Raw genomic sequence first — 26,910 nt, forward strand, 5'->3', positions numbered from 1 at the left:
GGCGCCTCTCTAAGCGGACTGGACATCCTTCCCACGGCTGGCTACACCCGGGTGGTGGCTGCTGCTGGGCGGGGCGGCGGCGGGCAGGCGTCCTCGGCGACGGGCAGGCGGAGGTGCTGCCGCCGGCGGTGGGATGGAGGCAGCAGCGGACTGCCGGGGCATGATGTGCCGGATAGCCTCCGTCTGCTTCTGAACTGCTAGGCAAAGAACTGCTGGGCAAGGCTCTCGACCACGTCGCCGAACAACAAGTGAATGACAACAGTGCGTGGCGATCACTTCCGCTTTATACCAGCGCCACGGGGGCGGGGTGCGATATGCAAAGCGCGCACGGCAATGTTCAATGGCCCGTTTTCTATATCTCGAAGCTGATAGGGGCTCCCAGAAGTGATCTCAATTCGTCGGTCCGTCCGAGGTACGTCGAATTTACCGACTGAAAGGGAACTATGGTAATACAAACAGTTATCAATCACAAAATGCGCAGCAAACAGTCATTCAAAAGCAAGAGCTTACAAAATCTATAGTAAACACTACATCAATACTGTAATGTTAGTTAGCAGGCTAGTGGAGGCAAATCTTTGCTTTTTGTTTACATCATAGCAACTACATAAAATTATAACTGGAACTGTAAATATACAGCTGTGATCCATAAACAACAGATTGTGCCAACAAAACGGGAAGCAGTTCTCTGTAAAATGTTCAGGAACAGGGTTAAAAATATAAACCATTCTAAGTTTGTCCACCTTAGGACAACTTTTTCTGGGGTGGAAAAAACAGCAATAACACTCTTCATCTTCTCTAGCGCAACTTAACCAGGCCTCGTCCAATTTTTTTTTTTTTACATATTCCTTGGACAGGTGTTATATATTTAAAAATGAGTAAGAGTGTGACTTCACAAGACCTGGAAAAAACACATTATAGCCCAAACAAGACATTCGTTGTAGTTCTTGAAAAGTGGATTCTGTTAAATAAAATATCTCCCTTTAGAAGGGACTTTGAGCTTTGTAATCTTCTTTTTATAGTAAAACTAAAGTTTTTTATGCTTAAACAGCAACATTACACACTAACTAAAGTTGAAAATAAATTTTAAAAAGCATGATTAAACCCCTTTAAAGTATTGTGATAGTATCATATCATGAGTTCAGTATTGTGAATTTTATCGAATCCCTGCCTCATTGCTCATAAAAAATCATCCTGATGATAAATAAGCAAAAACAGTGAATAAATCACAGATTTTGTTTTATCTGCGTGGCATAAAAAAGGATGTAAAATTAAGATCTAAGAAAGATCTATTTGTGTAAAATGTTCTGCGTCTAACTGGCCTGGGGCAGAGGGCCAGCCTTATACGTACCCCAATATTTGCTACTTTCAAGTCCTGATGAAATAGTGTTTGCCATTACATTGCTCTGGTTGCTATGTATGTCTATAATTATTTCTGTACTCTATTATTCAAACGTTTGTGGTCAGAAAAATAAAAAGCATTAGTTTTCACAAAAATATTAAGCATCACAAATGTTTTCAACTGTGATGATACATTTTTTTCTTGAGCAGTAAATCAGTTTATTAGAATGATTTCTGACGGCTCATGTGACACTGAAGACTGCGGTAATAATGCTGAAAATTCAGCTTTGCCATCATAGGAATAACGTCTCGGTTACGTATGTAACTCTCGTTCCCTGAGGAGGGAACGGAGACGTAACGTCAGTGACTGACGAATGGGGGTTTCGCTTAGAAGCCTATCATCTCCGAGACTAGAAAACGCCCAATGGCAGTGCCAATGCCATGGGCATGCGAGATTTGCATGCGTAACTCCGCCTACCCACGTGGGTATATAAGGAAGTAGCTGGCATGATCGCTTTATGTTTTACCAGCTGAGGAGCCAAGTTGAACTCGGGACATTATGTGGAAGCGGGACGTTACGTCTCCGTTCCCTCCTCAGGGAACAAGGGTTACATACGTAACCGAGACGTTCCCTTTCATTCAGTCACTCCGATGTAATGTCAGTGACTAACGAATGGAGGTCCCAATGTAATCACGCCACTCGGCTGTCTTCCAGTGCCCTGTGCAAGCGTGAGTCCCCTGATGCAAGATAGGACGGTCGAAGGCCTCCACTTAACGCAGGAATACCAAGGTAGACTGGGAGGCATATTCCAGGTGAAGATATGCGCCATAGTGCCTACCCGTAGGGAGGACTAAAGAATACACATATGACCCGAGGGGGCTGCATACGGAAGATCACTGGGGTACCAGCCGCAGGTGGATTTTTAACCCCAGGAGGTGGCAGGCTTGCCAAGGGAAGACACCCGCTCAGGGAGGCTTACGGTGGAAATACACATGTGGGGGTCACCGCAGGGGAACCATGCACATGGGGCACCTGGCCGGAAACGAGTGTCTGGGCTGAATAGGGCAGACTTACTGGCGTCGTCAGTGGTGGAGGAGCTCAGGGCTTTCGGAGAAGCTCACCTGAGAAGAATACTGTCCGCACATATACAGTCCGTGGAGTGGAATGGCGAACAAGCGAAGACACCTGAGCCGATCCATTATTGGCCACTTGTAGAGGCGAGTATATAGTCGGATAAAGGCTCCACTCAGTGATTGTAAAATCTGGCGAATGTGTTTGGTGTCGCCCAGCCTGCAGCTCTGCAGATGTCTGTTAGTGGAGCGCCATGCGCTAGAGCCCAAGAGGAGGCCATGCTCCGAGTGGAGTGTGCCCTGACCCCAAGGGGGCATGGGCGCCCCTGCTGCTGGTACGCCAAAACAATGGCGTTCACCATCCAGTGGGACAACCTTTGCTTTGAGAGAGCCTTCCCTTTCAGCTTCCCACCATAACATACAAAGAGCTGGTCTGAGGTCCTGAAACACTGCGTCCTGTCTACGTAAGCGCGGAGGGCGCGTACTGGACAGAGCAGTGCCAAGGCTGGGTCTGCCTCCTCCAAGGGCAGCGCTTGCACGTTCACCACCTGGTCTCTAAACGGAGTGGTGGGAACCTTGGGCACATATCCAGGCCGGGGTCTCAGGATCATGTGAGAGTCGCCCGGCCCGAATTCCAGGCACGCTTCAACAACCCAAAATGCCTGCAGGTCCCCTACCCTCTTGATGGAGGCCAGTGCGGTCAGGAGTGCTGTCTTCATTGACAAGAACTTAACATCTACTGACTGCAAAGGTTCAAACGGGGCCCTCTGCAGAGCACTTTAAACTACTGAGATGTCCCAAGAGGGTATGAGAGGAGCACGAGGAGGATGTAGTCTCCTCGCACCCCTCAGGAACCTGATGACCAGGTCGTGCTTACTTACTGGTTTACCGTCCAAGAGGTCATGGTAGGCGGCAATAGCGGCCACAAAAACCTTCAGGGTGGAAGGAGACAGCCTTCGATCCAACCCTTCTTGGAGAAATGAGAGCACCGACCCGATCGGGCATTTCCAGGGGTCTTGGCGAGAAGAACACCAGCTGACGAAGAGGTTCCACTTCCAACGCAGAGGCCTGTCTCGTGGACTCGGCCCTAGTGGAAGTGATGGTAGCCACCACCAGAGGTGATAGGGTACTTAAACCTGCCGTGTCCCGTCCAGGAGCCACACGTGGAGGTTCCAAAGATCCGGACGCGGGTGCTACAGGGTGCCCCGTCTCTGAGAGAGGAGTTCCTGTCTCAGAGGAATCGGCCAGGGAGGGGCTGTCGCAAGGAGTACTAGTTCTGGGAACCAGGTAGGGGGCCAAATAGGGGGCGACCAACATGACCTGCTCCTTTTCCTCCCTGACTTTGCACAGAACTCGTGCAAGAAGGCTCACTGGGGGAAACGCATACTTGCATAGGCCCTGCGGCCAGCTGTGCGCACATGGCAACCGAGTCGATCTCCATACCGAGAAAAGAGATCCTCTGCACGGGGCAGAGTTTGCTCTTCTCTCAGATGACCCGAAGGCCCAGACGGGCTAAGTGGTGGAGAACCAGGTCTCTGTGTTCGCTCACCCGCTCCCGAGAGTGGCCCAGTATGAGCCAGTCGTCAAGATAGTTCAGGACGCAAACCCCTTGCTGCCTGAGTGGCGCAAGGGCTGCCTCGACAATCTTGGTGAAGACGCGAGGGGACAGAGCTAGCCCGAATGGGAGTACAGCATACTGATATGCCCACCCTTTGAACACAAACTGCAGGAACAGTCTGTGTCGCGGAAGGATGGACACATGGATGTACGCGTCCTTCAGGTCGATTGCTGCAAACCAATCGCATGGACGAACGCATTCGAAAAGGCATTTCGCAGTCAAAATCTTGAACAGAAGCCTGTGAAGGGATCGGTTCAGGACGCGAAGGTCCAGGATTGGCCGTAACCCACCGGGTTTCTTCAGTACAATGAAGTAAGGGCTGTAGAAGCCGGACTTCATCTCGGCTGGAGGGACGAGCTCGATCGCGCCCTTTGCCAGTAGGGTAGCGATCTCCGCACGCATGACAGGGGCATTGGGCCCCACCATGGTGAACTGGATACCTCGGAAGCGGGGAGGAGCTCCCACAAACTGAATCGCGTAGCCAAGCCTGATGGTCCGCGCGACCCAGCAGGACAGTCTCGGCAGCTGAAGCCACACTCCCAGGGAGTGTACCAACGGGGTCATACGGAGCACCGGCGTACCCTCGGTGGGGCAGCGAGGCAGTGTTACCGGCCCGGACGTGGGTGGCATAGCGGCCCAGTGTCGGGGCACTGGTAATGACTCCGCCCTGACAGAGGAGACCAGGGATGGACTCGCGTTTCACTGGGGTCTGCTCTGAGAAGGGGCTGGCGACAGAGAGGGGTGAGAGCGGCGTGGCCCTTGGGCGGGCACACTGCCGTCACCGGTCTCTGGGTGCTCAGGGATGGGTAAGTCAGTTATTTCTTTAACCACAATAGGGTGCTGCCACCCCGGGGGGCGGCAGCGGAACGAAAGATTCTCCCCCGGCCCCTTCACCGGGGGAAGGAGCGGTCCTGCTACCGTCTCCTGGAAAGAACTGCCCATCCCTGAGCTGTCCGCATCAGGAGCGCGCTTAGCCTGGCGTTAAGGCTGTGTCTGGACTCGGGAGCACCGGCACAGGGACCACCGGAACACGATCCACCGGCACATGGACCACCAGAACACGATCCACCGGCACAGGGACCAACGGAACATGATCCACTGGCACAAGGACCGCCGGAACACGATCCACCGGAACTGGGACCACCGGAACACAATCCACCGGAACTGGGACCACTGGAACACGATCCAACGGAACTGGGACCACAGGAACACGATCCACCGGAACTAGGACCACCGGAACACGGACCACCAGAACACGAGTCACCGGAACTGGGATCACCGGAACACGATCCACCGGAACAGGGACCACCGGAGTGGTGGATGAGACCCTGTGCTTCTCCCAAGCATGAAGGACTGCCACCACAAAGCCTTCCATTACAGCCCTCCAGGCCATGTCTGGACTCGGGACCCCCGGAACTGGCACCGAGGGAGACCTTCTCTGCTGAGTCCTCATTGTCTTGGTCGGAACGTTCTGTCACATTACACACAAAGGAAAAGGTGCGAGGACTCAAGTGCAGAGAAATGATAATTTATTTACAACAAATAAAACAGAAATACAAAACAAAACCCATGAGAGGGAAAACATAAACTAGAAAATACATAAATGGAAACTAAACACATACCACTTAGAAGTCACAGGGGAACGGGATATGTAGACAGTACATAACAACGATCTGACCAGGACTGACAAACACAAGGAGCTTAAGAAGGGAAGAAATCAAGAGGGAACAGGTGGGACAAATGAAACCAATAACGAGATAACAAGGGGGGAGGGATCTAACAGACACGAGCACATGCTCAACATAACAAAACCCACATGTGCACACAAGACAGGACAGGCATGTGACACACACACCATAGATCGCATGCTCCATTGATAAATTAACTAACGTTATACACGATCGTGCTTTTTACTGATGTTTACTTACGCGATGATAGCCAACAACATAGACATTTGAAGCAGTTTTACTCACCGCCTGCTTCCAAAGCAGGACCGAACCTTTATCGCTGGGACCGCTCCGTCAAAAACACACTTCTTTGGTAACTGTTGATTTCGTGAAGTCCTGTGACAGCAGTGACCGTGGAGATCCACTTTTGCGACACAACTGAAGCATGATGTTATGAAGCTTCCTGTCATTTCTGCTTTCAAATCGGTTCAAATGCAGAGCTGCCTTCCCGGAATGCTGTTCTGAAGCATTGAAGTTGCTTGATGTCACCCATAGGAATAAAGTGGAGCACGGCGCGACCATAGAACTGCACCTGAGAGCAGTCTTTATGGGTGTGCATTTGGCCTCTCGCTTTAGTCACGCGCGCGCACACCCTTCCGGGAGAAGAGCCCGTACGGCCCATAAAAGGACCTTCCGCTCTGTCGACGTCAAGCTGACCCATACTCGAAAAAATTCTCCAAAACTTGTGAGAAACCGGTAGGACTATTTTTGACACAGAAATACTCCATCAAACATCCAACTTAGTTTTTGAAACTTTGTCTATGTTTAGGATGGGAATCCAAGTCTTTAACAGTGTAAAAAGCTCAGTATGCATGAAACAGCATTTCACCCTCCTTTAAAAACTGAACATGTCTGTATAATATATATTGTGATTTAGCCGCTGAGGGAGTGTCACAAACTCAGCAGGAGTAAGATTACATTCATCATGATTAATGAGCTGAGGTAAGAGCTCTTGTGATAAGAGCTGAGGTAAACGTGCCCACGCTTGCGCAATTCGTTCTCAGCGCATGTTCAGTCTGGCGCGTTTTTTAGTTTATGCCTTTGGAAGTTTAACTTTTAATAGAAATTAATTTGAGAAGTTAAAACATTTACTTTGCTCCACCGGCCGCTCCGTTTACATGAACGGCTGCAGCTGCGAGCTGAGCTGTGAGTGCGATCCCACTCCCCATGTACGGGTTGAAAACATGCAGAAATAGCTCCCTCTGCTGGCTGTAGTCTTGCCAATTGTAACATGCATAAATCTCTCGTCTCAGATATGAGGAGGGGGAGCACGATCATTCGAATATACTCCAGGGTTTCTACTGATAGAAAGCCATATGCTAATCGCCGAAGTAACCCTTTAAGCCAATTATGCCTAATAAGCCGACAATGAACATGGTCATGTAAACACGGTAACCCGTTTTCTTTTATCGGAGTAAGGTCATAAATGGCTTAAGCATAAACCAGTCGGGACAGGTAGATTTTTGCCTCATACCACGATTTTGCGCTGCTTGTAAATGCATTAACCTGCTTTCTGTTGGCTTATTGAAGTGCGCATAGGAATTAATTAGGTGATTAACTGATAGGTGACGCAAACTTCGAGCAGATTTAAACGCATCCAGACAAAGCGAGCTAGTGCTTTGCATGAAATAAGGATCACAAACGCAGACTCTTTTAAGACCCAGAATATTGTAAAGATGTGTTCTCATCTCATGCAGCAGAAGTAGATCTGGAAATGCATGAGGGATAATATGAGCCACAAATCTCCCACTGACATTGCATGCTTTATTTAACATCACAACTGACGTAACATTTGGAATACTCTGAGTAAGATATGGACATTATTATTTTTGACGTCACTAAAAGGAAATAACCCAGTTCCTTAATAAAGTCATGTGAACGCGGTTTACTTGCGTTGTCAGTTTACTGGTTTGCATTTAAACAGGGAAAAGTTCAATAAGCTGATATTTGTGAGAAATCAGCTTACTGATGTGCATGTAAACGTGTTCATTGTCTTCAAGTGGAAGACAATGTTGAACTAACACGCCTTGGCTATCGATGACTGTTTCGCTTGTGAAAGGCCTAACCCCAAAAGCTTGCATTAGTGTCTCCTCTTGTGTTGACTGAGACACACACGAGACAGTGGATTTCTGGATGTCCCACTTTCAAACAAAATGTACAGACCCATCAGTCTACATGCCAAATGCCAATTCTCTCACCCAACTGGGGCTGTTGTGGTTCTTTCTTAAGATCTTATTATATTCTGAGGAAGAAATGTGTTTAATAGGCACTTGACTCTGAGCATGAATTGAGGGTGTGCATGGCCATATTATGTGTATGTCATCACACACTATATTTGTATGTACAGTAGAGCTGTTATCCTGTATTTAGAGGAAGTATCTGCTACGTAACACTAGGATGCTATGCACACTTGCCAGAACCTGCCTGTTGACACCCTTTGTTATTATGGACACAGCATTTATGCACCTTAAATTAATGTGTTAAGACACCTCTTAAAACCCCTACTTCCCCTCAAACAGGTAATGTTTTAGAAGCAAGCAAACACATATGAACGGTCACATTTAATGAACAACCAGCTGGGACTTAGATGTAGTCTTACTGGCACTTTTAACCCCGTATGCCACTTTAATCTCATCACTGCTGCCAAAAACGCTGCAAAATAGGCCAGTCTCTCACCTGATCTTTGAGTGACGAGCAGCACTATTGTTAAGTCAGACACAAAATGCAGTTAATGGGAAATCTCTTAAATTCATAAACAGAAGCTGAGTGAGTATGGCAAAAAATAATGTCATGTTGAACTGCCACAAACATTCCTATAAAAGACATCAAACAGTTCTGTGGTAGCTTAAACTACTTGCAGTCATGTTGGTAATAGACCTTACCCATTTAAGAGTCTAACACCTTATTAAAACATTCAAACATCTGAACTCTGAAGTGGCTAAAACAGGAAATTTGCTCTTATATGTGCATGAGAATGTGTTTTCAATATACTCATAAATACATCTAATTAACTGGGTACAGGAACCAAGAAAACTGATAAAAGTAATGTTTAAACAAAATATACAAACTGTAAAGGTTTTAAATTCGGTGAAAGATTAACATTACATATTTATAACAACCATAAAGGTGTTAGTTCACAGAAAATGTTTAATTCTGTCATTATTTACTCCACCCCATGTTGTTCCAAACCTGTATGGCTTTTTATCATTTTTGGGTTAACTATCCTCTTAATTATGTACAACAGTTTGGACACAGGACAGCCAGAGGAGCAGCAACATGTAGGGTAGGACTTTGTTCTATCTATTGGTTGTTGATAGGCTGGAGCTCAACCTGAGCTAGAAGTCGATTAAGAAAGGGGCAGGGTTTAAGAGGACTAAATGATTGGAAAACCAGGCATGTTTTACCAAAGAGTTTAAATATCGAGATACCGGAATATCGAGTTTTGATTAGAAATTTTGATTCAAAATGACAAGCTCAAAACTAAATTATTATTTTTTTTATGTCAGATTATGTGAAATAAAATACCATAGTGATACAAATGGGTGGAGTAATGCATTTTTATCATAAAAAACACTTAAAACGTAAACAAAATAAGCCACACCATGGGCGTCGCTAGGCCCTTTTTAAGGGGGCTTCAGCCCCCCTAAACTTATGCCTCAGCCCCCCTAAAAAATATGTGATTAACCTTTAAAACATATGAAACTGGCAGCAGGAATTAGGCTTCGTCTGGTCATTTAGTCTGTCTGTGTGTTGAGTTCTTCAATTCAATCACGTCAGAAGCAGAGGTGTGTGTGTGTGTGTGTGTGTGTGTGTGTGTGTGTGTAAATCTGAGCCTCATTGGTATGTCACCGCTCGTCAATGTCAAAATATTTGAGAAAACCAATCAAATCAGAGTAGGCGGGCTTTATGTTCACACCATAGACTGTAAAAAAGCAACTGCTGAGGCCATGAGTGCGAATTTTAGCAGCGCAACTCGACAACGTAAAGTGAGAGAAATGTAAGCAGTTGAAATAAACATTTATGTTTGACAGCTGCTACTTCAAGTTAGAAATGTTAAACGATAGACAAAAATATTCAGGCAAATTAATAATCATTTGTCTAATTTCGTCATTTTGAGTTGAAAATATGCCTATATGATTCATAATAGGCCTAATTAAAGGAATATTAACAAAGCCATTTTCATCAGATTAGGCATATTGATAATGAATGTGTTTATATTGTAAATTAATATAATTCCATTTGTAACCTTCAGTTGCCTAAATAAAAAAAAAATCTCAGTTTTTTTCAGTATTGGGCATATTAGTAATGAAGGCGTTTATATAGTGAATTAATTCAATAAACTTAAACTTTAATAAACAGTCCCTAAATTAACATGTCTAAGAAAGTTATTCATAAAACATAAATATCAGTATGTTAATATGTAAACCATATTTTTACTTTCTTCACTGACGAAAATGGAAAAACTACTCTATATCAGTCAAAGCTCAGCGTTATGAGGGGAAGAGACAGGGCAAGATAAAAACAGAGAAAAAGAGATGTGGAGATAAGAAAGACAAATAATCTACTACTCAGTGACATGGTTTTCAAGCTATTGTTATCTAATTTTTTGGCCTTCAGAACATCTTAAAATGCACATATGTAGATCATAGAATTTAAATATTCTTGGGGGACCATGCCCCTGAACCCCCCTAACATTTGGGATCTTGCTGATTATAAACCTGCCAACATTATTGGGTATGATTAATGCATGTATGCTACAATATGGCCATGCAATAAGGTATTAATATTAGCTTTATACGTAATAATTAACAGCCAATATTCTATGGGTATGCATGTTCGTAAGCTACTAGTTAATAGCACAATTTGGACCCCAAACAAAAGTGTGATTTTTTTTGTCCATAGGCTACCCTCAATGGGGGCTAAGCCCCCCTAAAATGAAAATCCTAAAAACGCCCCTGAGCCACACTCTGATTAATGTATATGTATGTATAGAAAACTGACTTCTAAGGGGCCGCTTGCCTTGGGCCCTGGGTACTCGGTACCCTTTACTACCCCTCAATGAACTTATTTGAATTTTAAATTATTATTGTATTATTATCAGGACCCACACAATTTCCCCCATTGCATCCTTATATTCAACATTATATATTGTTACAAACCGTGGTGCAAATGTCAAACTCACGAAGGCGCAGGAGAACTTGGAACAGGAATCTTTCATATCAACAAGTCAGGAACGGACACACACCACATGACATGAAGGTCGACGGACAAACACTGAGGGGAAACTGAGAACTAAATACACAGGGCTAACAAGGTGATTAACATGACACAGTTGATGGACATAACTCATTAAGGAGACTGGGGAGAAACTAGGTCACGGGGGCTGAACTCAAAACACAACCGACAGGTATACATGTAACATAACGTCCCCTCCGAATAGGCGCATCCTCGCGCCGTAACCATAACATCATAGGAGGGTGGGAGGGGGCTCTGGAGGAGGGTGTGGGGACCACAGGGAGGAAACGGAGTCCAGCACAAGGAAAACTGGTCCAACTGAGAAGGGAAGTCCATGGGGGCGTGGCAGGAGGGAGGAGCCAGTGGGGAGCCTGGAGGAGCCAGATGGTCCAGAGACCAGCCACAATGAGGCCCTAGGGTGGCATCAGAGGAGGGAGGAACCATGGGGTCGACGATATGGTGGGAGACACCCTGGGGACGACTGACGAGGAAGCAGCCCCTGATGTAGACTCCGGAGGAGAAGCTGGGCCGATGAGCCCACACGAGACCAGTGGCCCAGGAGATCGAGGTGGAGCCATGGCGACGAGCATCCGAGGTGGAACTGGACAACCGCAGGACAGAGGCTGAGCCGGTGGGACCGAGGATGAAGGCGGAGCAGAAGGGAAGGAGGAGCCAGACGACGGCGAAGGTGGAGGAAGGACGGCGATTGACCAAGGCGGAGCCGGACCAGAGAGACGAGGGAGCCCGGAGAAGCCGTTTGGCTGAAGTTTTCCGGTGGAACCGAGGGAGGGAGGAGCCAGGGCGTAGCTGAAGTGTCGACGGGCCGCGGTGGAGGTTAGGGGGAAGAGGCCAGCAGTGATGATGGGAGATTCTCTGGACGAGGTGACACTGTTGGACAGACATCTCGAGGCGTGTCCACACTGGTAGTGGGAAGAGCCGAGGGGATGACGGACAGCAGTGTGGTCGAGGCAGAAGGGCTGGTAGACAGAGGCGGAGGAATAGGGAGGGTGAGTGGGAACTCTGAGGGCACAGGAGAACCTTGGAATACAGGAGACACAGGGGTTACTGAAGAGACAGGGGTAGTGGGAGAGTACCAGTCAATAAGGTCCGCCTTGAAGATGTTGCGCAGTTCCTCGAGATGGCCGCCAGAGGTCCTCATCACATCCACCGCGGCGGGCTGATGGGTGGGACTCCTGTTTCAACCCTCAAGCTCCACGAGGACTCCCTCCACAACGGATGATGTAGCCGGCTCACGCACCTGGTCAGACTCTCGCTGTGGTCCGGGCTCCGGGGCGATGACTCCTCTCAACCTCTGCCTGGGTTCAGGCTTGTCAATCGCAGCAGGCCACGGTCTGTGGTGGGCTCAGGCACTTCCTTCATGCCGGTCGTGGTCGGTGGTGGATGGCTGGTCTCTGGCGGTGGTGGAGTGGGACTGGTACCGCCGTCCTCTTCAGCAGGGCCGATGGTGAACGGCGAGTGGTTATGTACCAGTACCCACTCCACGAATGCGGCGAAGTCTTCCCTTTGGACCGCCCGCTCAGCCCGGTGTAGTAAAAAACGCTGAGCGAGCGGTCCGGGAAGTGGGACAGGCACGCGAGCTGGAGGAAGTCCCGGGTGTGAGCCTCCAGCGAGTAGTCTCCCTGCTCCAGGCAGAGAAGCTGGACATCGGGGAGAGCCATGGGAAGATGGGGAAACTCAAAACAAACACTAAGATGGACTGGAGATGGACAAACACTAAGAAAATCCCGAAAAAAAAAAAAAACCGTCGATCTGTATGACATGAATGTCGACAGACAAACATTGAGGGGAAACTGAGAACTAAATACACAGGGCTAACAAGGTGATTAACATGACACAGGTGATGGACATAACTCATTAGGGAGACTGGGGAGAAACTAGGTCACGGGGGCTAAACTCAAAACACAACAGACAGGTATACATGTAACATATATACTGGTTTAATGTCACTGAAACTTCGAAAACGTATTTTTTTCCCCTCACGCCTTTTAATGCAGGTAGCATTCTATCCCGGTCCCTCCTCTCCTGCTTTTAATGCACTGACTATACAACCAATCTAAAAACCATCTAAAATGCTTTAAGTACTAAAACCAAATGTGATCTGGTGATTTAAATGATATTTGCGCTGTCACTATAAGGAGTGCCGCTGCCGCTTTAAATGATGTTAGCGCTTTGTCTTTGAGTAGTCATTCCAGCAGCACTCTCGCTGCACATTATCAATGTAATCCATCACAGTTCTAGTCGCAAGAAAGCGTGTCAAAATGACTATTCGCGTGTCTCGCAATCATTTGAAACGTCTGTGTTTAGCTACAGTATGCGAGTCATGGTAAATCTGGTCACCATAAAGCCAATATTGTGTCTCTTCAGAAGACTTGGATTAGACACTCGATAAGTTATTTTTTGATGATATTTATTGGATCTTTTTGACATTTATTGGATCTTTTTGATCCAAAGTTTGAAAGGAATAGACGGGCTGGCCGTCTTGATGCCCTATAGTGTCAATACTTTATGATGCCCGCAACACTGGGAATGGACTTAAATGTAGGAATAGAAATCGCAGGTTTTATAACAAACATCTTCATTTGTGTTTAGAAGATAAACAAAACAACATATAGGGTGTGTGCACGGCTTCTGTGCCTTTTCGCGTGCATTCGACCAGTCAGCATACTGCTGTCACAGAATAACATGATATCTAAGCTTGCAGAATAATACTTTTTTTTGTAGTAATCGCGGCATTGAAGATTACATAATTGTAGCGTCCATAATCATAATCACGACAAAAAATTTGATTAATTGTGCAGCCCATATTCAAATATTTGGGCTCATAAATTATTATTTGTTTATTTAAATTAAGTTTAATGAGAAAGACGTTATTTTTTAATTATTATGTTTTTGTCACCATTTCTGAACAAGCTTATGATTAGGCAATATATATTCACAATAAGCTTACAGTCTAAATTGAGGTTTTATTTTAATTCAAAAGATTCAACACAGTGTGTTTACAAAAAATATACAGAACAAAAGCATTTAAGCTTAACAGAAAAAAAGAAAATTACATACTCTGCACTTTTTGGTCGTTTTGGTTGTTCATTTACATGACAATGATGTTTTGGTGGCCTGAAAACGTAAACTTTTTAAACCAGTTTAAAGTGCAAGTTTTGGAAAACAACACCCTTATCACCTCTATGTAAAATTCAAAAGGCAAATCTGTGGCAAATTCCTTACAACAGACTCAAAGATGATATATTTTTTGAAGCCTTTGCGTTCAAAGGTTTTGAAATTTTCTTAAAGTTAAAAGGGACAGACATCAGAGGAGAACATTATAAAATTGGAATTACAGGGAATGTTACTGGCTTTGTAAAGATGAAATTTACATAGAAGAAAAAATAATAATAAAGCATTATCAATATTAACATCCTTAGAATTAAAAAAAATATATAGATTATAAAATTTGTGTCTATAGGTTCATCTCGACTGTAGTAAAATAATGCATATGAGCGAAGGTGCGTAGTCTATCTTTACAAATCGCCAACTACTTTGTCTGCCATGTATAATACAGGTCCTTCTAAAAAAAAAAAAGCATATTGTGATAAAGTTCATTATTTTCCATAATGTAATGACAAAAATGTAACTTTCATATATTTTTGATTCATTGCACACCAACTGAAATATTTCATGTCTTTTATCGTTTTAATACTGATGATTTTGGCATACAGCTCATGAAAACCCAAAATTCCTATCTCAAAAAATTTGCATATTTTATCCGACCAATAAAAGAGAAGTGTTTTTAATACAAAAAAACTCAACCTTTAAATAATTATGTTCAGTTATGCACTCATGCACCACATACTTGGTCGGGAATCCTTTTGCAGAAATGACTGCTTCAATGCGGCGTGGCATGGAGGCGATCAGCCTGTGGCACTGCTGAGCTGTTATGGAGGCCCAGGATGCTTCGATAGCGGCCTTAAGCTCATCCAGAGTGTTGGGTCTTGTGTCTTTCAACTTTCTCTTCACAATATCCCACAGATTCTCTATGGGGTTCAGGTCAGGAGAGTTGGCAGGCCAATTAAGCACAGTAATACCATGGCCAGTAAACCATTTAGCAGTGGTTTTGGCACTGTGAGCAGGTGCCAGGTCGTGCTGAAAAACCAAATCTTCATCTCCATAAAGCTTTACAGCAGATGGAAGCATGAAGTGCTCAAAAATCTCCTGATAGCTAGTTGCATTGACCCTGCCCTTGATAAAACACAGTGGACCAACACCAGCAGCTGACATGGCACCCCAGACCATCACTGACTGTGGGTACTTGACACTGGACTTCAGGCATTTTGGCATTTCCTTCTCCCCAGTCTTCCTCCAGACTCTGGCACCTTGATTTCCGAATGACATGCAAAATTTGCTTTCATCCGAAAAAAGTACTTTGGACCACTTAGCAACATTCCAGTGCTGCTTCTCTGTAGACCAAAAGTGGCTTGACCTGGGGAATGCGGCACCTGTAGCCCATTTCCTGCACACGCCTGTGCACGGTGGCTCTGGATGTTTCTACTCCAGACTCAGTCCACTGCTTCCGCAGGTCCCTCAAGGTCTGGAATCAGTCCTTCTCCACAATCTACCTTAGGGACCGGTCACCTCTTCTCGTTGTGCAGCGTTTTTTGCCACACTTTTTCCTTCCCACAGACTTCCCACTAAGGTGCCTTGACACAGCACTCTGGGAACAGCCTATTCGTTCAGAAATTTCTTTCTGTGTAAGCAAAATTTCACCCTCAAGCAAAATCCCTTTTGCTTGAGGGTGTCAATAATGGCCTTCTGGACAGCAGTCAGGTCGGCAGTCTTACCCATGATTGCGGTTTTGAGTAATGAACCAGGCTGTGAGTTTTTAAAAGCCTCAGGAATCTTTTGCAGGTGTTTAAATTTAATTAGTTGATTCAGATGATTAGGTTAATAGCTCGTTTAGAGAACCTTTTCATGATATGCTAATTTTTTTAGATAGGAATTTTGGGTTTTCATGAGCTGTGTGCCAAAATCAAAGACCTGAAATATTTCAGTTGGTGTGCAATGAATCTAAAATATATGAAATTTTATTTTTTAACATTACATTATGGAAAATAATGAATTTTATCACAATATGCTATTTTTTTTAGAAGGATCTGTACAGTGTTATTAATCGTTTTCACGGATCCATGTGAATGTGGATCGTTTTGATAATGTTGTCACCTATACAAAGAAAAAACTTTTATGAAAAAAGTATATGCGTATGCGTATGTAACAAAATTTTAATACTATTTTTAAATCATGCCGCCACTGGACTCTAGAGCAGTAGAGACGTGTTCTCTGGAGTGATTAATCACACTTCTTTGTCTGGCAATCCAATTGACGAGTCTGGGTTTGGCAGTTGCTGGGAGAACAGTACTTACCTGACTGCACTGTGCCAAAAGCAAAGTTTGTTGGAGGGGGGATTATGGTGTAGGGGTTGTTTTTTCAGGGGTTGGGCTTGGCCCCTTAGTTCCAGTGAAAGGAACTCTTAATGCTTCAGCATTCCAATATATTTTGGACAATTTCATGCTCCCAACTTTGTCGGAACAGTTTGGGGATGTTCCTGTTCCAATATGACTGCGCACCAGTGCACAAAGCAAGATCCATAAAGACATGGATGAGCAGGTTTGGTGTGGAGGAACTTGAATGACCTCAACCCAATAGATTACCTTTGGGATGAACTAGAGTGGAGACTGTGAGCCAGGCCTTCTCGTCCAACATCAGTGTCTGACCTCATAAATGTGCTTCTAGAAAAATGGTCAACATTCTTATAAACAAACTCCTAAACCTTGTGGAAAGCCTTCCCTGGAGAGTTGAAGCTGTTATAGCTGCAAAGACTGGGCCAACTCAATATTAAACCCTAAGGATTAAGAATGGGATGTCACTAAAGCCATGTGCATGCAAAGGCAGGCGTTCCAAAACTTTTGGCAATATAGTGTAGTTGCAATTACGAGAAATAAATTCAACATTACATTTAGTTTTTTTTTTATACTCTGATGTGCTTTGACACCTTTGTCTTCCTTTAGTAGATGATACTCCTGCTTCTCCTTCTACAGCAGCTTTTTAACATGAGTCAACAAAGGACATATTTTGAATGTGACAAAACTACAAAGGAAAGCGCACAAGAACACTTGATTAGCTTTGTTCTAGGCATTTGGCAGTGGTAGTAAACAGCATTGAATGTTGCTTTCAATGTGGGTGTGGTGTTATTGGTAATGGTATGATAGACATGATTGACTGGATTACGTAATGCATTATTTCCCGTATTTCCATTGGCTGAGGCCCGACCTATTTGAGAGGTTTTTATTATTGAACAATGACCTCATTTGAAAATGGCTGCCAAAATACCTTTTTGGAAAATATCTTAATTACAGAGAGAGACTGACTTGGCCGTGTGCTCATCTTAGCGCACAACTCAATGCAAAAGGGCTCTCAGCACACTGACATCTGCTGAATTACTTTAAATAACTTGAAATCTGGCAGCACGCTCCAGCTCTTTGAAACTACGACACCGCTGACTAAATTCTATCGATTCATCCCTGATAAAAATCACAACATACTCCTCATGAGGCTCCATCATGTGCGATTTCAGAGAACTGGAGCAAGATGGGAAAGTTGTCACTGGTGTTAAACAGCAGCGATGATTTGCACAATCTCAATGTTTATAGAGAATCAAACGTTGGCCAGCCTCTCTTCCCAGGATACCAACAAAAATCACAGCACTTTCCTTCCCTGAAAAATAGTTTGTACAAACAAAACAATCTGGAGAGGATAACGGCTGTAGCCCACCATGCTTTGGACCATCTCTGAGACACATTCAATCCGAGTAGTCCTTTGAAAAGCGGTTTGTTTATCCTCTCCTTTTCTCTTCTCTTATGTCTTCCCTGGTGAGGCAAATAGTTTCAAGTAATATCCATACAATTATATTTTACGATACAAATGCAGGTCTACTTGTAAAAACAAAAAAACAACAACAACAACAACAAAAAAACATATTATATAAGAAATGAAGAGGGACAAATGATGGTAAGTTGAAGTAAATAAAGCCATACAGTAAATGACATTTGACTCTGTATTCTATGACTATTACATAAGCTCTCAAATAATCAATTAGGTCAAAGTAAACTTTACCTATAAACCTAAGGGACTGGTCTTCAGATTAAATCAATACAATAAACTGCTAATGTTTTCTTATTTATAACCACTTGGTTTCCAACAGATCCCTATCAATTAGAATTTGCTAGAATAATTTCCCCCCAAAAAAGCCAGCCTTTCAAAGAATAAATCCATGCCAGTGTTGGAAATCATTTTCGGACCCCTACCTGCCTGATGTCCAACACATCCCTCCCACCCGTAGAGTCAGTGCAGACCACTAGCGTCACATCTGACACTGACACACACAATGTGCGAGACGACTGACAGAACTTTAATGGCTTTTTGGAATGTGTGTACGATGAGTAACTGACCACATAACCTCACACTACAACACTCAAAGGTTCACAATGTACAAACGGAAATAAATTACTAAACTACAATCAGTCTATGAACAAGTTGCCCCCAAGTTTCTATTATCAGACATCTGCCTGCAAAAGACCTGCTAGATAGTAAAATACAAATCGGTCACTTAAGAATGTATGAGGTTTCTTGATATTTAAGATTTTTTTGTTTTATTTATTCTATTTCAAACAAATGCTTTGCTTAAACGTTCTCTAGAATATAGATTTTCTTTTATTGAGTATTAAAATATATTAAAAATATTAAACATCATAGCTGTTTTTAACATTGACAATACGTTTCTTGAAAACAAAATCATTCACAGATATAAAAGTACATAGCCCAGAAAGCAACCCCAAAGCCGTATGCTCAACACAAGGACAAGACAGATGCCTCTTTCAGACTGTCAGTCCAAATAAAAAAAATGTGCGTATTCGAATGGAATTCAATTAAATAAAATTGAAATTAGATTTAATTAGCATGATTGAACATTGGTCTAGTCAGCTATATGTATTCTACTGCACAAGAGGCATGATCAATGAGCATTATTCAAATGACTCTTTACGCAATTGGATAGTACTTTAACCAATCAGACCAAAAGAGGCGTGATCAACAGGCATTGATCCATCCTTCTCTATCTGTCGTTGTGTTAAGCCCGCCAATAGCGTGCTAGGTTGATAAGCTAGTCTGTGATTGGTTCCCACTGAAGTGTGAATGAATGTACAGGTTTCCAGCCTGAGCTGCAGGGCAAAATCAAATCGCCAGCAGATCAGGCTGTATTTACTCAGTCTATAATGCCATGTCATTAATTCATATTAATAGTTCTGTCCAATCACTGCTTGACACCTGAAGAATATAAGCACAGAATTCTCTGCTTCATATTTGCAGTTGACGAGGCTGACATTCCCCTCCATCCTTCATCTTCAGGCAGGATCAGCCAAATCTGCATCCCCCAGATTTGGACTAAGGACGAGGGCCTACGCCAAATAACTTTTCTATATAACGAAATTGTAGCTCACTAACATCTGTTAATGCTTTATTGAATAAATACCATGTAAACTTTCATCTGCCCTCTGATTCTTTCTGGTAGAAACATGGTTGTGTTGTTGCAAAGTGTCAGTCGAGCAGAAAATTACAACAGAATGGAGATGTTTTGAGACAGCCAGAGATGGCAGCACAGAATAAAGCCGTGCATACTAGCGTGTTATATTTCTGCCGCTGCAAAATTTTCATATTGTAAATAACCCCTCTACATTGCTACTGTTGTTTTTTGCCGTATGAAATTAATGCAGATATTCCGGAAAACAAAAGAGCCACGGGATACGCCAACCCGATTTGAATTTTTGCAATACAACGTGTGAACAGTCAGTCATTTAGATCAGATTCCAATTGGATAAGAACAAGAAGAACAAGAACAAGACCAGTATAAGAACAAGACCAGTCAAGGTGAAAAAATCCCTGACAGTTATTTTAAATAATATATAATATAGTACAATATTTTACAATATTACAGTATTTTTGGTCAAATAAATGCAACCTAGTTCAGCATAAGAGACTTCTTTCAAACACAAATCACCCCTAAACTGATCCAGTTGCACATCTTAAATGGATAATTCACCCAAAAATGAAAATTCAATTCAATTAAATATACTTGTGGTCCCTGATGGTACTTTTGGGGGTTTGAGAAGATATACTGTACAGGAAACATAGATCTGAATTTGTACATGATATTTGATCGTGCTATTATATTATGATGTTAAAGTTTATATTATGAAGTATTACTAAACAAATCCAGCTTTTAAAATATTAGTGGCTGAGAATATGGCTGTAAAGGTTGAAAACCCCTATAGTGTAACCAACTACATAATGAACTAGCATGAATTTATCACTCTTACCATTAAGAGAAGGGAGGAAAACACAATTTATTTTAGGAAGCACCTTTATATCGCCATTGTGCTCATCCACATCTTCAACATAAGAAGAGTAACTATGCAGAGAGAAAGAAGCCTATTAGTGCAAAAAAAAACTTGTGGATCTGATTCATGCTACGAACACTTGAGCTGCCTGCCACTCAATCCCACTCAAAATGGCTTTGACAAAAGGGCCTGTTTACGCAGGCCTGGGATGAGAAAAGGATAACCTATGAGGGCTGGAGGCCAGGGAGAAACAGACGGAACAAAGCCATCTGATTTGGCTGCATTCATCTCAAAAAGGTATTTTCCCGCCCGGAAGATGATCTTAAAAAAGGAACATTTTGGTTCATGGGAAAGAGAAAAACCCTGAGGCCCGGATGCACATTGCACTGAATGTTCCCCACTGAGTATGAATGTATTAAGAGGTGGTAAAATATGTATAGTTTTTAAAACATATCAACATCAGAAGAATTCCATAATTCTCTTCAGACTAGAGATGTTCATTTATTTTTAACAACTAAACTAAATCTTGTTAACATTATCATTAATAATTAACCGTCAAAATTATGTTAAATTATAATTAAATTAGAATGGATAAGTGTCTGTGACCCATTAAAAAGAACAAAATGTGTTTTCCAGGGATTTAGTTTAATTGCGCAAATAGCAGCATAAACAGAACATGTAAATTCGTCATCACATCACGCACCTGCAGCACTCCTGTGAATGGTGAAACAACTGAGACAAATCAGACACAATTATTTATTCATTATATTTAATGAATGATCCAGCAAACTTATTCTCCCAACAAAGTTTGGTGAAATCATCCCCCAAAACTACAACTAACATCCCTAGTGCAGCTAGCACCAGGCCTCGGGTTACAGGACACATGGGAACGGATAAGGTTTTGCAACCAGAAAGAATCTGCAGAGAGAGAGCTGTGACTCCCACTCAATTCTTTTTACAAAAAAACCCTCTTAAACTTATATAGACTATATATGACCTTTTGAGAAATATATAAACATATATCCATCTCATGATTTGTTTTTATAGGGTTTGGTCTATGTATTAATTTAATCTCTGTCAGATTTATGTTTCAGAATTGCATTCCATTGTTAACGAAAATCATGCGTATGGCATGTTTGGTGGCAAAGAAGTTGTAATTTAAACATCTGAATGATTATGTATATGTAATCATGTATATGGTACATACATACCATACAAGAATCTTTAGTAGTTCCTTCATCAGCAGCCAATCTGCAAAAGATCTGCTTGAGACAAAGGATCTTAAAACTTTCCCTCCAAAAGCCTGAATACGTTTGGCTCACTGACCTACAAGGTGGGATTTCTCCCAAAAACTTAGAGAAATGCAAAGATCCGCCCTATCACTTTTTTCCATCACACCTACAACTGACACACTGTGTCTTCGGGCTTTTTGCCTGGCAGGCCCTCCATGCACGGTGGTCCTACACGTACATCAAGCCATGTGCGTGTGTGGGGCAAGAAACCCGATGACAGCACATGGCCGGTGGACCAGCAGGCCCAACACCTCAAGCCATGTGCAACTTCCTTAAAGGACAACTCCAACAAATTATCAAGTTCTATAAGTTCATCTTAATCTTAATATCTTTGTGAGTACAGTCTATAGAAAAATAAACGAACCATATTGGTTCTTGCAACACAGAGCTATTACAGTTAATGCCCAGAGCCCCCACTCAGCTTAAACGGCAGTTATGGGGGCATACAGGTAAAGGGTGTCTTTTTGCCTCTTAACAGACACAAAATGCAATTAAAATGTCCGTCCAACATGAACAGGGCCCTAACATGACAACAAGATGCGTTTAGCCACTTAGCCATTGTTTAAATTCACCTGTTTTAGACGGCTAGCTGTAGTCTCGCACTGAAGTCCTGTAGGAACTCCATTGTAGCCGGAAAAAAAGTAAAATAGTCCGGTTGGGAAGAGCATCGTGTGTATGAAGAGGCTCTGCTCAACGGCTCATCGGTTCTCAGTATTGAATGTGTCCGAAAGAAAAGGTTTTCGATTCTGTACTGCTGATCCGGCACGGGGGACGGAACAGGGTTGAAAAAAAAAATCTTTCCGTGGTCGAAGACAGGTGCAACCACTGTGGAGGTAATGTAAACTTTATTTATCCTTCCATTTGGGCACACACGGCTTGAGGAAAGATGTGCAGTAATAAAATAATCATGCTTTACACACACGATGCTCTTCTCAACTGGACTATTTGCCTTTTTTCCGGCTACCGCTGAGTTCCCATGGGACTTCAGCACGAGATACAGCTAGCCGTCTAAAAAACTATTTAGGTGAATTTAAACAATGGTTAAGTGGCTAAATGCATCTCGTTGTCATATAAGGGCCCTGTTCATGTTGGACGGACATTTTAATTGCATTTTTTGTCAAAATAACTGTGCACGGTCATAATTTCTTCTGTAGTCAACACAGAAGAAATCGATTGCCACTTCACTGCCATCGAACCGAACTATCAAAACTTCCTTACAGCTCTTCTAAAGCTCAGCCTAAATGCAAGTAATGTACGATTACAAATTGCTGTGTAGTTATTAAAACTGTAAATCCCTTTGTTCAGACAAAGGAGCTTATCAATAATGGTTTCTCCTAGGGCTGGGCGATATGGCCCAAAAAAAAAATCCCCGATTTTTTCACCAAAAATTCGATTTACGATTTAAAACGATTTTTTTCTCCTCCTACTTAAAATCAGTCTGCAGATGATAAAGAAATTGTTCAAAACAAGTTTTAACTTTATTTTGTTTAGGTAAAATTAAATATTTGCAGCTTGGTAGAAGTGCCACCTGGGGTGCAAAACTTTCAGCATGTGAATAACCCCCGACTATTCCACAGTATAAATGGGCACCATATCTTTTGCAATATACAGTATACATATCAAAGGTTTATGAATTGATATGCAGATAAAATTAACTTTTATTAACAACAGTAATGTGCAAAAAAGTATAGGGAAAATTTAAATGTAGCCTAATGCTCTTATTAAATATAGATTAGCATTGTTCTTCAATAGTCTCACACTGAACTGATCGACAGCTTCAGTGATTATTAAAGGAGCTCTTTACTTTACTGTAATTTAGTCACAATTTGAAGAAAAGTTTAGTTTTTCCTGAGACTGTGACTTCGTACTTTCCATACATTAGGGAGTGAAAATCGCTAATAAATCAATAAGTGCTCTTCTGCTGGTTATAGTGGTGGGCATTTCATATCTTTTTTAAAATAAAAATGCTACAAAATGGATTACACATTTAAAAAAAATAAACTAAAAAAAACATTCGACTATTTCTTTCACAAGACCCCTTTAAACTTTTAGTTTTACAAACCATCACATTAAAAATAACATTACAATCGGATATCTAGAGCTTTGAAGTGCTGGAAATAAGTGTGAAGCTCTTGAAAACCATTGGAAAGTGCTGGAATTTCAATCTCAAAAGGTTGTAGGAATCCTGAGATAAATAATGACAACAACAACATTAAATCCATGTGGTTTTACTACAGTACAATCGTGGTAAATGTTGGTGATTCGTGACTGAAACCCCTGACCTTTGCTCAGCTCTGTTTGATCTGATATATCTGTGGTTTATAACAGAATTCTGCGCCGACCGCTTCCACTAGATCACTGTAGCAATGGTGTGTTGATTTAAACGGTCTCTCACTGGATCACCAGCGCTGTGTATCGTGTCTGTCACGAGATTGGCCCGTGTGAGCTCGCGCTGCGTTCGTGTCAGCGCAGCTTTAAATGAGTAAAGCGCCTACCGCGGTTCCGTTCAGACTTCAAACACACTTTGCAGCGGGGTATTGTTAATTGTTCTGTGAAAAACTGAACCAATTACGAATGACACGGTATGTTGTTAGACGCGATCCTTGTTGTTTGTGTACCTCTGTGGCAAACGCGCGCGGGGAGGGCTGAGCCATTACGGGAGCTCAGAGGGGAGCGTCGGCGGATTTGAAAGAGAAAACCGATTTTCATTCACAAAAATCGTCGTAAACTAAAAACTCGAATTAATTCATAAAATCGATTTATCGCCCAGCCCTAGTTTCTCCTAGCCTAGATGCCAGCCGAACCTAGCCCCGCCCACAACATTTTTAGGTCTGGCCTTGCTCCATAGAGGAGTAATTATCCCCGAACAGAAACTGTTCGGACCAATGAAATCATTAGGGCGGGCTTTAGACGGTGACGGACAGATGATAAACAGGAACGTAATCATGCAAGTCATCAAAGGAGCTTGGATTATATTTACTCGAATCCTAAACGGAGAGCTTGTTTGATTAGTGAAGGATCATGTGACACTGAAGACTGGAGTAATGATGATAAATTCAGCTTTGATCACAGGAATAAATTACACTGTATATATTCACATAGAAAAAGGCTGTTCCCTTTCGGGGAACTCGAGCTGCGTCGAAACGCTGTGAGAACGCCTCTGCGTGAATGCGTCGTGAAGCGCGACGGGAGATCGATCGTTGCCGACGTGATGACGTCATCGACCGGAAACTATAAAGCGTCTGCGAACACAAACAGGAACTAGCTTCTGTGCCTTCAGTAAGCGATCTGTGTGAACCTGTCTGTCGATTTGGTGTTTTTGTCTGTCTATTAGAGAGAATTTTCCACCTTTGTTAAATATATCTGATATATATTTTATAACATAAAGAGAAAAAGGAGATTATGGCGAGTGAACAGCATTTCACAGTGTGTTTTCCCTGCCCTAAAAAATATATATATATTGCGTGTGGGAAAACACACTCATTGTGTATGGCTGTTTGGGAGCGCAGCACGCTCAGGCAGCCCTCGAGGGGGCTGCTTGCGAGCATTTTTTGAGCGGCTTCCGTTAAGAATGCTGCGCAAGTGTTCACCTACTGGTATTAAATATTTGGGTATACAAGTAGATGGTCATTTAAAGAATCTCTACAAACTTAATGTGGCTAGTCTTTTAGAGAAGGTGGGTAGAGATTTAACCAATTGGATGGATCTACCACTCACATTACTTGGTAGAATAAATGCAATTAAAATTAATATTTTGCCCAAATTTTTATACATGTTTCAATCTCTTCCAATATTAATCCCCAACTCCTTTTTCACTTCGCTTAATGGGTCGATAAGATCATTTATTTGGCATCGTAAAACCCCCAGAGTCAGCCTTGATAAACTGATTAGGGATTATAATCAAGGAGGACTGAGACTTCCCAATTTTAAAATGTATTATTGGGCAGCCCAATCCAGGTATTTGGCTCAGATGTTTGCTGGTAACCCCCTTCCCTCTTGGCTTAATATGGAGAAATCTGAGATAAAAGAAGAGTATCCTGCCAATATCTTATACACATGGGATGATAAACTGATCAAAACAAGAACTAATAACCCCATGATTATCCATTCAGTTCACACTTGGTACAAACTGCAGTCGCTGAAGGGACAGGGCAATTTTCTCTCTCCTAAAACACCTTTATGGGGAAACAGATTGCTACCAATGTGTCAGAGCAAAAACTTTAAGATATGGGCAGATAAGGGAATTATACATTTGGAGCATTGTTTTGAGGATAATGTTTTAATGTCGTTTGAACAGTTAAAAAATAAGTATCATTTGAGTAACAAAGAATTCTTTAGTTATTTGCAGCTACGAGATTGTTTGAGAGTTAAAGCCAAATCGTATCCTAAGATTCCTGATTTGACAGGTCTTGAGCAACTCTGCTATTCTGATAAAGCACTATATAAAAAAATTTCTAGAGTATATGAAGCTCTGATCGCAAATCAGCCTCTAGACGATTCAGACAAATCCAGAAGTAGATGGGAGCTGGATTTGGGAGTAAGAATTGATGGGGACCGGTGGGGTCATGTGTGTAAAGATGGGGTCACCTCAACCTTGAATTTTAGGTATAGATTAATTCAGTTTAATTTTTTACACCAGCTTTACTACACTCCATCTAGATTACATAAATTTAAAAACAGTATTTCATCTCTCTGCTTCAGATGTGGTGCAGAAGAAGGAACATTTTTGCATTCTACCTGGTTGTGCCCCAAAGTGAAGGTTTTTTGGGTGCAAGTATGTAATAGTATATCACAGATTCATGGAATTGATTTCCCAACGGATCCAGAGGTGTGTTTATTGGGTAATTTTGCCAACTCTAATCTTCGAAACAGTCAAGCTATTAAGCTTACTCAAATGTTGCTAATAATAGCTAAAAAATGCATTGCTTTGAAATGTAAAAGCAGACACTGATGTGCCAATTGGATTGTGGTTGTCGGAGGTCTGCAGCTGTGTACCTTTAGAGAAGATCACATATTCAATGAGGGGCAGGGGTGAATTAATTTATAAGATCTGGAAACCCTTTTTGAATTATATAAATTTAGTACCACATGGCTTGATTGGATAAAGTTGATTTAACCATTTTACATTGTATCTCTTTTTTATTTTATTTTATTTTAATTTTATTTTA

The 26,910-nt window shown here is 42.6% G+C and overlaps 1 protein-coding gene across 3 annotated transcripts in view; it reads right to left on the bottom strand.

Annotated features, from left to right (window-relative positions):
- arl15a (ADP-ribosylation factor-like 15a) overlaps positions 1-26,910 on the bottom strand; it is a 265,660-nt gene that overhangs the window by 21,764 nt on the left and 216,986 nt on the right. The window lies entirely within an intron of this gene.

The sequence above is a fragment of the Pseudorasbora parva genome, chromosome 3, assembly GCF_024679245.1.
Source record: "Pseudorasbora parva isolate DD20220531a chromosome 3, ASM2467924v1, whole genome shotgun sequence".
In the NCBI taxonomy this organism is placed as follows: Eukaryota; Metazoa; Chordata; class Actinopteri; order Cypriniformes; family Gobionidae; genus Pseudorasbora; species Pseudorasbora parva.